We start from the raw sequence: 13,738 nt of genomic DNA on the forward strand, positions 1-13,738 counted from the left end.
CACCACCATCATCATCATCACTGTCATTATCACAACCATCACCATCAGCACCACCATCACTACCACCATCAATGTCACCACCCCCATCATCACCATCATTACCACCACCATTACCATCACTGTCATCATCATTGCCACTACCATCATCACCGCATAATAAAAATATCCCATCTTAACTTCAAGTGGAAGAAGAACATGTCCTGCTTCTGCCATATCTACTATCCTCTATGGCCCTGGAGAGCATTCATGGACCTCAACAGCTTCTGCGAGGCCCATATCAGCCACATGATGAAAGGCTCAGAGAGAGACACCAGAGAGTGAGTCAAGCCTGTCCATACTGGCCCTGAGTTACCAAGCATCTGCTATGTGGCAGGCCAGGGGTAGGCTCTGCACCTTCCTCCTCAAGCCCCCCGCTGGGTCCCAAAAACCAATCCCCTTTCTTTCCCTGTTGTCTTGCCATCTGGAGGACTTGGTCCTCTTTCTCTACCTTGTTCTGCCTGCTCCGCCCATCTCTCAGCTTCCTTCCCATCAACTGCCTTAGTAGATGCCCAAAACATTTTCATTAAAGAAGCAAATGTCCGGGCGCCTGGGTGGCTCAGTCGTTAAGCGTCTGCCTTCGGCTCAGGTCATGATCCCAGGGTCCTGGGATCGAGGCCCGCATCAGGCTCCCTGCTCGGCAAGAAGCCTACTTCTCCCTCTCCCACTCCCCCTGCTTGTGTTCCTGCTCTCGCTATCTCTCTCTCTGTCAAATAAATAAATAAAATCTTTAAAAAAAAAAAAATAAGAAGCAAATGTCCGTTGCACATGTGTGACTCCCACAGAGTAGGCATCAGGCAGTTGTCTGGCCACCAGTCTTCCTTCTCTCAGCCCAGTGGTGCCACCATCAGTCCCCTTCATTGTGGCAAGGGTTGAAGGCACTCATGACACATGCAAGGCAATTCCGTGAAGGAGCCTATCTCTGGTACTCTTCAGAGGGGACCATGGCATGCGGCCATGTTGCATGTCATAGATTGTCGAGTTTAACATGACCCAAACAGGCTCAGTGCTCTCAACTGTAGAATGGGTTGTTTGGATTTTTAAATGCAATTATACATTTAAAATGTATATTTATCCTCTACAAAGTGCTAGACAGAGGGGAAGTCATATTTTCTTTCTCAATGTGATGGGGAGGGAAACTGAGGCTCAGGAGGGAGAAAAAAGACACACTCTTATCCCCATTTTCTTGATGACTTGCCGTGAGAACTTGGAGCTGCCTTGAGCTTCTCCAGAGGACAGATTTCTCAGTTGTACAATGAGGACATTGCATGGAAAGCATCTAGTGTTCCTCTGAGATGCAAGGCAGCACCACCATCATATCGACACTTCCCCAGCAAAGCTTCCAGTGCTGTGGGTTGGTGGCATCTTGAGGACTCACCAGTACGGGTGTTCCTTCACTAAACTGCAGTGGACGCAGCCCCCAAACTAAGCAGGGCCACAGAGTCCACCCCAAGATGAAGGAGCAAGTAATCATAGAAATCATCCTTGCTAAACTGCAGCCAGTCTACTGTGACATGTGTGTGATGAGTACTGACATATCACTTTACAACATACTGAAATTGTTACGTACCTCTTATGAGAATAAGGTAAGGTAGATATGGCGGAAATGTTCACTTTGCAGATGAAAAAAATGACCTTCAAAACAATTAAAGGCCATCCTGAGACCACACAGGCAATTATAATGCAGTTGGACCCTGACTCCCAGTTCTGTTTTCTTGTGATATAAGCAGTCAACAGGGGCAGGGAGGCGAGGGGTGACTAGAAGACATTTTTTTGCCTCCTTAGTCTGATCTTCCTCTGGTCCTAAAGCCACATTCTCTAGAACGCTACTTCTTTCCCATCCTACACAAAAGGGAGAATTCATTAAGGACTATCAGTCCCTCACACCCTACAGAGAATAAAATCTCCACACTGCATTTGACCATGACTAGGTAGTGAGGTTGTGTAGAAGGAGGGAAGGATGCTACTGAAGCCTAAATCATTGTCCAAGAAGGGCTAAGTGGGTAGTCTACTGCAGTAAACAGGGTAGAGTCAAGAAAGGAAGACACAAGAAAAATTGCTCATCAATATTCCTTGTACAAGAACACAATTTAGTCTTATACTTTTATGGGGTAAAATGTATGCCCCCTAAAATTCATATGTTGAAATCCTAACCTTCAGTACCCCAGAATGTGATTGTATTTGGAGATAGAGACTTTAAAGAGGTAATCAAGATAAAACAAGGCCATTAGGGTAGGTCCTAATCACCTTTGACTGGTGTCCTTAGAAGAGGAGATTAAGACACAGATGGGCATAGAGGAAAGACCATGTGAAGATTTAAGGAGAAGGCAAAAATCTGCATGCTAAGGAGAGAAGTCTCAGAAGAAACCAACCCTGCTGGCACCTTGATCTTCAACTTCTAACCTCCAGAACTGTGAGAGAATAAATTTTTATTGTCTAAGCTACTTAGCGTGTGGCATTTTGTTACGGCAGCCCAAGCAAATTAATACACACACCAACAAAGTTTGTCTCTTCTAATTAACTCAGCAACATAAGTCACTGAGTTTCTATCATTGCCATGGATGCCAGGGAGCTCAGAACCAAGTGATTGATTATAGTGATTATAGTGATTATAGCGTAGACTGAGTCCACACATTTTGGGGACATGTGCCCTGCCCAGTAAAACCAAGTGAGGAATACTCAGGAACGAGGGTGTGATAAGTCTGCTGATCTTCTCACTTCAGAATTGACTGTGCCATAGCTCAGAACTGTTTATGGCCATTTTGCCTAACCTGTGCCTCATTTTGCTGACCTGGAGAGAGGTATCTATTGACCCAGGTCAGAGCTCTAGTCTTCAGCCTATCTTGTTCCACATGCTGATACCTGGCTGACTTCTGTAACCAAAATTAAAGAGGGTGTATCTGGAAGCCCCACATGGAAGCATTCTTGGATCCCCTGCTGAAGAAGCCCCTGGGTATGGTATGTGTCTGCTCTACATACATCCCAACCCAATAGCAGGCCTTCTGGCAGGACCAGCCTCAAGTTCAAACAGGGTAAGAAGTACCACTCCCCAACTCCATTCCCCACTATGGGGTGATTCCAAGGGTGCTGAGAAGGGTTTGGCATCTTTCCCCATCCCTCTGTACCTACTGGCTAGATTCCCACATTGCACCAATAGGGCTTCACTCCTTTGGAGGAAGTCTGGGATGGTCTTACTGAATAAAAAATTTCCCCAGGAAGGGCCATACTCTAAAATATTGGCATTGTCAATATGTGTGTGCTCTGACAACAGATCTGAGAGAATAGCCCAGCACCCCTACCCATGCCCCTCTCACCCAGCAACAGGTAAGGCACATTTATCTTTACCTGACCATGACCTGAAACTCCTCCTGTGTTGGCAGAGAATCCCCCATGGTGGGAGTTTGGTGGGAGGTGACTTCTGAAACCAAAGTACTGACACCATCCTTCCTCACTTCCCCACCTACCCAGCAGGGCACAGGCCAGTCACCTGGGTTCAGGCACCAGGATGGTCTTGCATGGGGTTTGGACTCACAGTGAGAGGTGAGATCACGAAAGAATAGCCAGAATTTATGTACAGAGAGGGCAGTGGGCTGCTCCAGAAGTTAGCAGCACCCCAACTGGCCATTCTGCTGGCGTGGCTGTGAACGTGGTTCCTGCTCCAACACCCCCTTGGTTCCTGGGTATTTTCCAAGCTTGGTTCTGCAGCCTTACCTCCCAGTGTCCTGCTAGTAAAGGCCCTTTCTGCTGAGTCATCCCAGTTGGTTTGTATTGCCTGCCACCAGGCTCTAGTTAATTGGTCTGGAGCCAGGAAGGGAGGTGGAGCCCGTCCCCAAGGAGAGCCACCATGGTCTTAAAAGGCACCTGCTTCATGTGAGGTCTGTGCAGTCTTCAAGCAATGGATGGGGGTTCTATCTTCAACAAATGGGAGTGAACCCCTAGAGACCCTTATGTTCAGGGGAATCTGAAAGCCCTCCAGTTCAAACATCCCTATCCCAAATGTCAGGGCCCCAGCCCTTCCCTTGGACCCTGACTTTTGCTGACCTGCTCAGGGAGAAGAGGAATTATACACCAAAGGAGCTCTTGAACCTGCCTAATGTGTACCAGTAGGAATGAGAATGTGCCTGGAATGAGAATGAGAATGATCCTGAGGGTGCTGGACCAAGGGGAACAGTAAAATAAACTGGATAAGAGAGATTTGTTGATATGAGGGCATTCAGCCATAACACAGACATTAAGGAACATGCCCTAGGATGATTCCCTCTGGGATGGCTCTTGGAAACTTGAAAAGAAGCAATGGCCCACATTTAAAGAGAGCAGTGATGGGGAAACAATGCCAGAACTTTCGAGGCAGGCTGTGGAGGAAGGGTCAAAGGGCTCAGAGAAGTAGCCTCTAAGAATTGGTCTGCTCTATGAGACAGGAAAACCCAGCATCTCCTTGGGAAGGCTGGAGGACACTCTCCAAGGTGATAAGGCATTCTTGGTGAGGGGAGCACTAACATTGTTGAGAAGCTCAGTGGTGGCTGTCCTCTGCAAGCCAGGCTGAAGTTAGGAAACACTGTCATACAGCAGGGCTTCCAGGAGCAGTGGGGATGAGAACAAGGGCCGGAATAGCAAGGGCCGACAGCAGCACTGAGCGGCAGTACTTGCTTCTTCAAGGTGGGTGTAGTTACCATAATTACCATAATGGACGTAAGGTCAGAATGAGGGGGAAGAGGGTGAGTGTTCTAATTTTCAGAGACACAGGGAGTGGAGATGGTCTATAGAACAAGGTGTTCCTAAGGGCAAAATAGATGGGCACTGCTTAATAAACACAATCAAAAGGGTTGAGAACAGATTCATATCCAAATGTCCATCAGCTGATGAATGGACAGACAAATGTGGCATATCTATACAGTGGAATATTATTCAGCCATCAAAAGGAATAATATACTGACATCAGCTACAATGTGGATGAACCTCAAAAACATCGTGCTGAAAGATGTCAGTCTTGAAAGGTCACATATCGCATGATTCCATTTGTATGAAATGTCCAATATTCTGGCAAATAAAGATTAATAGTTGCCGGGGGGTGGGGTGGGGTGGGTGGAGGTTGTTGTAAGGGATGAATTGAGCCTGACTGCTAAGAGGTACAGTTTCTTTTTGGGGTGATGGAAATGTTCTAGAGTTAGAGAGTGCTCATGGTTACACAACCTTGTACATAGACTAAAAACCACTGAATTATATACTTTAAAAAAACACTTTATTTATTTATTTGAAAGAGAAAGCGAGTGAGTGAGAGAGAGAGCACAAGCAGGGGAGGGGCAGAGGGAGAGGGAGAAGCAGGCTACCTGCTGAGCAGGGAGCCCGACTCCAGGCTTGATCCCAGGACTGCAGGGTCATGACCTGAGCTGAAGTCAGACACTTAACCGACTGAGGCACCCAGGTGCCCCTGAATTGAATTTCATGAATTGTATCTCAAAAGAAGGATGTATTCACAGAAGACTATGGTAAATCATATCCTCTGCCCATTTTCCACACCTGAACCAGTTTTCAGACCCAGAATCCATTGACTAAAGAGGGGACTGAGCCCCACAAGGAAGAACTTCTCAATGCCACGGTGAGTGTCATTGGTTCTTCCAGTGGTTCTTCCAGTCTGTCTCTGAAAGAAACTGTGGTGTTCCACTTGAATAACCACACCTTGGAAAAGGGAATTAACCAGATTTTCAAGGGCAGTTGGATATGGTCCAAGCTGATGCTGGTATTCAAAGTGCCATCATGCCCTTCCTGTGAGGACGTCAGGTAACAAATGTATTTCTGGCCCAGATCCATCTCGTGGTGGCCCAAGGTAAGGATATGCATGTACTCGTGGGCACTGGAGAATCGCTCCACTCATCAGTCAGGAGCTTGGGAGGGGTTCAAGAAAGCCTGGGGAAGAGGTATGCAGTTGGACTTACAAAATGACTGTGGAGCATGAGGATCTTTGTAACCACTAAGGAGAGGCACTAAATCACCAAGTGGAGAGGAGAATTTGACCAGTGGATGTGTTCATCTGTGCTCTTGCAGTGGAGGATGGAGAATGGAGGGAGCGGCCACACTGGGGACCATGCATGGCTTGTTCTCAGTTTTGATAGAATCCTTTATCATCACTCTCATTTCTTTCCATGATACCATAGAGAATGTGTAGTGATATCGAGGACCTTCTCATGTACCTGTTGGCCATGTGTACATCCTCTTTAGAAAAATGTGTGTTCAGGTCCTTTGCCTACTTTTAAAACTGAATTAGTTTCTGTGCTGCTGAGTTATGCATGTATATTTCACATATTAACACCTTCTAGATATATGGTTTGCCAGTATTTTCTCCCATTTCATAGGTTGCCTTTCCCTTTGGTTGGCTTTTTTCCTCGGCTGTGCAGAAGCTTTCTTATTATTTTATTTTTTAGGCTTTTTGTTTTTATTTATTTTTAAAATTCAATTTATTGAAAACCAAAGCAAAAACAGTCCACCTATTTCTTCTACCCCCCACACCCTGCCTCTGACAACCATGTACCTGTTCTCTGTCTCTGTGACCTTGATTTGGTTTATTTGTTTGTTTGTTTACTTTTAGATTCCACATATAAGAGAGATCAGTATTTGTCTTTCTCTATCTGATTATTTCACCTAGCATAATGCCCTCAAGATGCATCCATGTTGTCACAAATGACAAGATCTCGTGCCTTCTTATGACTAAATAATATTCCATTGTGTATACATACCACATTTTCTTTATTCATCCATCATTGGACACTTAGGTTGTTTCCACATCTTGGTTATTGTAAATAATGCTGCAATGAGCATGGGGATGCAGGTATCTTTTCAAGTTAGTGTTTTCATTTTCTTTGGATGAATACCCAGAAGTGGAATTGCTGGATCATATGTTAGTTCTATTTGTAATTTTTTTGAGGAAACTCCATACTATTTTCCATAGTGGCTGCATCAGTTTGCATTCCCACAAATAGTGTATGAAGGTTCCCTTTTCTCCACATCCTTGCCAATACTTGTTATTTCTAATATTTTTGATAGCAGTTATTCTAACAGGTGTGAGGTGATACCTCGTTGTGGTTTTGATTTGAATTTCCCTGATGATTAATGATGTAGAGCACCTTTTCATGTACTTGTGGCCATCTGTATGTCTTTAGAAAAATGGCTATTCAGATCTTCAGCCCATATTTCAGTCACATTGTTTGGGTTTTTTTGCTATTAAGTTGAATGAGTTCTTTATATATTTTGGATATTAGCCCCTTATCAGATATACAACTTGCAAATATTTTCTCCCATTCAATAGGTTGTCTTTTCATTCTGTTGATGGTTTCCTCTGCTGTGCAGATCTTTTTAGTTTGATGTAGTCTCACTAATTTGTTTTTGCTTTTGTTTTCAGACTCAAAAAATTATTGCTAGGACCACTATCAAAGAGCTTAGTGCCTATGTTTTCTTCCAGGAGTTGTATGGTTTCAGGTCTTACATTTAAGTCTTTAATCCATTTTAAATTAATGTTTGCTTATGGTATAAGAAAGTGGTCCAGTTTCATTCTTTTACATGTGGCTGTCCAGTTTTCTTAACACTATTTGTCAAAGAGAATATTTTTTCCCCATTGTATATTCTTGGTTCCTCTGTTGTAGTTTAATTGACCATATAATTGTGGGTTTATTTCAGGGCTCATTATTCTATTCCATTGATCTATGTGTCTGTTTTTATGCCAGGACCACACTGTTTTAATTACTGTAGCTTTGTAATACAGTTTGAAACCAGGGAGCATGATGCTTTCAGCTTTGTTCTTCTTTTTCAAGATTGCTTTGGCTATTTGGAATCTTTTATGGTTCTATACAAAGTTTAGAACTGTTTGCCTTATTTCTGTGAAAAATGCCATTGGAATTTTGATAGAAATTGCATTGAATCTGTATATTGCTTTGGATAGTATGGACATTTTAAAGATATTAATTCTTCTAATCCAAGAACAGAATATCTTTCCATCTATTTGTGTCTTTTAAAATTTTTTCTCATTAATGTTTTCAATATATAGGTAGTTTTCAATATATAGGTCTTTCACTTCCTGGGTTAAATTTATTCCTAGGTATTGTATTTTTTATGTTGCAATTGTAAATTATTTTCCTAGTCTCTCTTTCTGAGAGTTCATTATTAGTGTGTAAAAATGCAACAGACTTTTGTGTATTGATTTTGTATCCTTCAACTTTACTGAACTCATGCATTAGTTCTAGCAGTTTTCTGATGTAGCCTTTATAGTTTTTTCTACATGTGTCACCTGCAAATAGTGACAGTTTTACTTCTTCCTTTTCAGACTTTGGATGCCTTTTATTTCTTCTTCTTGCCTAATTGCTGTGGCTGGGACTTCCAATACTATCTTTAATAAAAGTGGTGAGAGTGGCCATCCTTATCCTGTTCCTGAACTTAGAGAAAACGCTTTTGTGTTTTCACCATTGAACATGATGTTAGCAGTGGGCTTGTTATATATGGTCTTTACTACACTGAGGTACATTCCCTCTATATTTGCTTTGTTGAGAGTTTTTATCATAAATGGATGCTAAATTTTGTCAAATGCCTTTTCTACATCTATTGAGATGATTGTGATTTTATCCTTCATTTTGTTAATATGGTGTATCAGATTGACAGGTTTGAAGATGTTACACCATCCTTGCATCCCAGGAATAAATCCCTCTTGATCATGGTGTATGATCTTTTTAATGTATTGTTGACTGCAGTTTCCTAATATTTTGATGAGGATTTTTGCATCTATGTTTATCAGAGATATTGGCCTGTAACTTTCTCTTCTTGTGGCATCTTTTTCTGGTTTTGGTATCAGGGTAATGCTGGCCTTGTAAAATGAGTTTGGAGGAGTTCCCCTTTTTATTTTTTGGAAGAGTTTGAGAAGATTGGTATTAATACTTCTTTGAGTGGTTGGTAGAATTCACCAGTGAAGCCATATGGCCCTGGACTTTTGTTTTTCGGAAAGTTTTGGATTACGGATTCAATCAGTCTGTTCAGATTTTCTACTTCATCATGATTCAGTCTTGATAGGTTGCATTTTTCTAGGAATTTATCCATTTCTTTCAGGTTGTCACTATTTTCATTCCTGAAAGATATTTTCCTTGGGTAGAGATATTAGTTCAGGCAATTTTCCTGTGAAATCCTTTTCCCCCCAAAAATCTTACATAGTAGTCCAACAAGTAAGGGAGGTCCAGAATTCTTTTTGCTCAAACTGCCCCCTACCATAATCAACCTTAAGCTCCTCCTGGAAATGCTAGGGAGGACATTGTTACAAATCAATCTCCAAATCAACTTAATCAACATTGCCTAGGCCCTAAGGAAATCCAAAGGGTTGTATCCAAATTGGTTGTATCCATCATGCTCTGTTCAGGGAAGAGTCTTTGAGTTGGAGGTGGGGGCTCTTCTGGCTCAAAGAGGCCAGTGGTACTGTGGGGGAATAAATGAATTCTTATACCGATGGCAACCACAGTGGGGCATGAACAGTTACAGGTTGCACACTACTCCAAGGCTCCTGGTCCAGGAGGCAAGTGAGTTCTCAAGTCCAATAAATGTCCTGCTCTCCTGACTGGGTCCCTGGGTTAGATTAGGTCACCTTTTCTTCTAATTCACACAAGATTCTATACAGGCCAACAGTGGCCCTATGACCAGGATGAAATGTCATGATCACTCTACCTGCCTTTCTGAGCTCAGTCTCCACATTCACTGGGCCTCTTTGTGACCCTGCAGACTTCACTGTAGTTCTGACCCCAAGAAGGGACCCCCTAGATGGGAGACCTGAGTGTTCAGACCTAGAAGGAAACTTCCTCCATGGAAAACAAGCAAATTGATGTCTGGTTTCTATAATTTAGCTTCTTAGATGGCAATGTGTGTGTGTGTGTGTGAGAGAGAGAGAGAGCGAGAGAGCACGTGTTAGCCTCCCTGGACGCCACAGGATTCCAGAAACTGGAGACCTGACCTTGGGCTCTCAGCCCTGAAATCCCTGGGAGGCTCTTGGGAGATGCCCCCAGCTTTTTCCATTCAAGACCTCTATCCCATCTTCCACTGCTCCAGTGACAAAGCTCAGGATGAAAACCAGCCAACAAAAGAACACGCTGCCAGGAGGGCTTAATGCTCCCTGTCAGTCTCCAGGGCTGTGGGGAGCAAGCAGGCCGTGGTAATGGGAAAACACACATTGTTTGGGGGCGTTGCGGATACAGTACGGATTATTTTTAGCAAATTGTTCTGACTTAGTGAAAAACCTGAAAGATAGTGTTGATAATCATCCTTATTTTAGTGCCACAGAAGGCGCTGCTATAATTAGACACTTGTTTCTGGGTGATTCTGCAGTTCCTATAAGAAGACACCTTGCCTGGGTGCAGAAATAGATCACTGAAGGTTGTCTTTATTTTTTAATTTAGGGCTCAAGTTTTTACTCTTTACCCTTAAGTATTAACAATATTTGTGAGAAGAAAATAAATTATTCACATGTCTCTCATGCTAATATTAGCCTGAACATAAATGAGAGGTTTGGGCCTTTCTTTTGTTCTCTGATCCCAGTGACAACCAGGAATTATCCCCTGCTGCCTGCCTTTCTCCTCAGAGGTACTTTCTGGGCCCTCAGCCAAGCCAGACTCCCTGTTATCTCTTTTCACCCTGCACTTTCTCTCATATCAATGTTTTTCACTTGTAATTGTATTTATCTGTGAGACACTTGGACTAATGTCTACCCTCCTGCCCCAACCCCTGGAACCATAAGCTCCACAGGGAAGAAATTTAGTCCCCTACCCTGTCCCCAGTACCGTCCTGTCCCAGGACGAGGACATCAATGAAATGCAAGAATGAATGGGAAAGCCACTACCAGAGACGGGTGCATGGGGAAACCTCAGCTCCAGCTGCCTTCCCTGCTCACCCAACCATGGGATCACCGTGTAGGCCAAGCCTTTGGGTGGTATTGGGTCTATCTCCGTGCACTTCGATTTCCTCATCCAACAAACAATTAATAAAGCATGTCCAACTTATAGCAGAGATATCATGAGACTTTTAATAAGAAGTGTGAATGAGATAAGACTGAAGAGGGTGAAGTAGATATGAGTTGATGGTTCTATTATGAAAATTAGGGTTGGGGCACGGGGGAGAGAGAACTGGAATTCCACCAGGAACATAATTGTTTGGGAGCAGGTGTCTCCTTCACAGCCACAGCCAGAAGCACAGACTCTCCCACACAGTAGGTGCCCAACCAATGCATCTCCCGTTATCACCTGTGGAAGGAGTCTCCATGATGGCTCTCAAACACCCCACCTCCTGGCATGCACACCCTTGTGTGGAGTTCTCCCACACTGCACCAGGGACCAAAAGAACACGGCAGAAGTGATGGTGTGACATTTCTGAGATTAGGTGGTAGATTAGCACTGTGGCTTCCTTCTTGGCTTCTGTCTCTGTGCCTCGGTCTGTCTGTCTCTGTCTCTGTCTCTCTCTCTCTCTTTCTGTGATCACTTGCTCTGGGAGAAGCCCTGTTGTGAACAGCCATTTGGAGATGCCCATGTAGTGAGGAACTGAAACCTCCTACCAACAGCCATGTGTGTGAGTGAGCTGGAGAGCACATCCTCTAATCCCCGTCAAGCCTCCAAGACCACTGCCCTGGGCAGCAGCATGACTTCAACCTTGAGAGTCCTTGAACCACAACAGCCCTCTGAGCTGATCCCAGAAACCGTATTCAATGATGCATGTTTGTTGCTTTAAGCTGTTCAGTTTTGGGGTTACTTGTTACGCAGCAATAGATAACTCTTACTCCAGCCAACTACATCTCTTCCTCCCAGCTGTGCTGAGTCGGGGCTGGAAGCTTGGCCTCCCTCATAGCTGCTTCCAGCAGTCTGCCCTTCTTTCTTCTTCCCATCTCTCTGCTCCTCACCAGCTCCCCATCCACCTGAAGACCATCCCTCTGGCCCTGACTCAGCAAAAGTCACCAAGAGGGGCCAGGATAGATTAAGAGAGGAAAGGGCAAGGCTACAGGGACCTGGGTGCCAGATAACCCCAGGGAACATCTTAATTCTAACCCCTGGCCTGAGAAGGAAACTTGACCTTGCTCCCTCTTCCCCCCACACTGGTTTCCTCTCATTTCCTATAAAGAGGGAGGTGCTCAGTCAAACTTCTCTCCCTTCCATCCTTCCAATCCCACCCCTAGGGATCTGTGCCACAACTTGCTTTGTCCACACTATCTGAGGACCATCACTTTCTTAGTCTAGTCATGAAACCATCCCTTTGTCCTAGCACCAGTGATGGTATTTTTTGGAGACCAAATATTCCATCAACAAATCCAACTGTTGTGATTTGACAAGAATTCCTGCAGAAGAGAGAAGGGCTCCCACTGGCTTCACAGACTCAGGATTTTTGCCTCCAGGGCACTCACCAGACAGATATTTCTTTGATTTGCTAAATACCCCAATTCCCCAGGATCTCCTGGATCCTCCTGCTGCTGACCACGTTTCACTTCTGTCCCCACATCCTGTTCTGTAACACAACAGCTAAGACAGTAGGCAAGTGGCAGGAGCTTCCTTTTCCTTTTCCAATTAAATTTTTTTTTTTTTTTTTTTGGAAAAATGATCTCGACGTGTGGATACAATCCAAATAATTTAGGCTCACCATGAAATGCAGCCAATCTCTCCTGGTCCCTCATCCAACAGTTCCACTCCCAGGGGGCACTGCTTTCAATTTTTAAAAAAATTTGCTTCTGAAAAAATATGGAAATATGCCTATTTTTAAATTATTATATTTTGCCAATATTTTTTGACTTTCTATTATAATTGTGGAAGATCAGACACTCATAGTCCACTGTGCTCCCACTTTCCTCTCTCACCTATCATCCTAATATATTTTTATATTATAATTTTTGGTTAAATTAACAGTCAGTGTTTACATTACCAGGACTATCACTAATTGCACAGCCAAACAATGTATAATGAATATGTTCCTTTCTCATAATCCACCCCTCCACACCAGAGATAAATGCCTCCTTTTACTATTTTCATTGCCCTAATGGCTAACTACCCCAAATGCTTCTATATTTTCATCAAACACTTATCAACAGTTGTTTCAAAGGCCCTAACACATCAGATAATCTGGCAGATTGCCCCCTTCCCTGGATGCCTCCCTCCCAGCCCTTTGACCTTCTGCTCAGATATGAGCAGTTGCTCTCTTGGTCTGTGGTACAAATTGTTCCCTTGGGGCTTCTCTTAGTTTCTCTGTCAGGCTGGGTCCCTCACTTCCTGCACCCCAGGTCCTCCTTTCTCGGTCTACATGCTTATTTCATTGGAGCATATCCTCTAGCATCTTCCTGAGAAAGGATATATAGAAGGTAAAAGCTTTAAAGATGTTGCATGCCTAGAAATACTTTTATACCACTTCATACTTCCAAGATAATTGGACCAGATGTAGAAATCTAAGTTGAAAATAATTTTCCACCAAAATTTCAAAGGCATAATTCCATTGTCTTCTATCTTCCAGTGCTACTGTTGTGAAGTCTGTCACCATTCTAATTCTTAAACCTTTGTATGTCTTATTCACTCCTCCTTTCTTTTTTATTTTTTTATTTTTTTTTTAAGATTTTATTTATTTGAGACAGAGAGAACGAGATACAGAGAGCATGAGAGGGAAGAGGGTCAGAGGGAGAAGCAGACTCCCTGCCAAGCAGGGAGCCCGATGTGGGACT

The sequence above is a fragment of the Mirounga leonina genome, unplaced genomic scaffold (assembly GCF_011800145.1).
Source record: "Mirounga leonina isolate KUSES-001 unplaced genomic scaffold, KU_Mleo_1.0 Mir_178, whole genome shotgun sequence".
Classification (NCBI taxonomy): Eukaryota; Metazoa; Chordata; class Mammalia; order Carnivora; family Phocidae; genus Mirounga; species Mirounga leonina.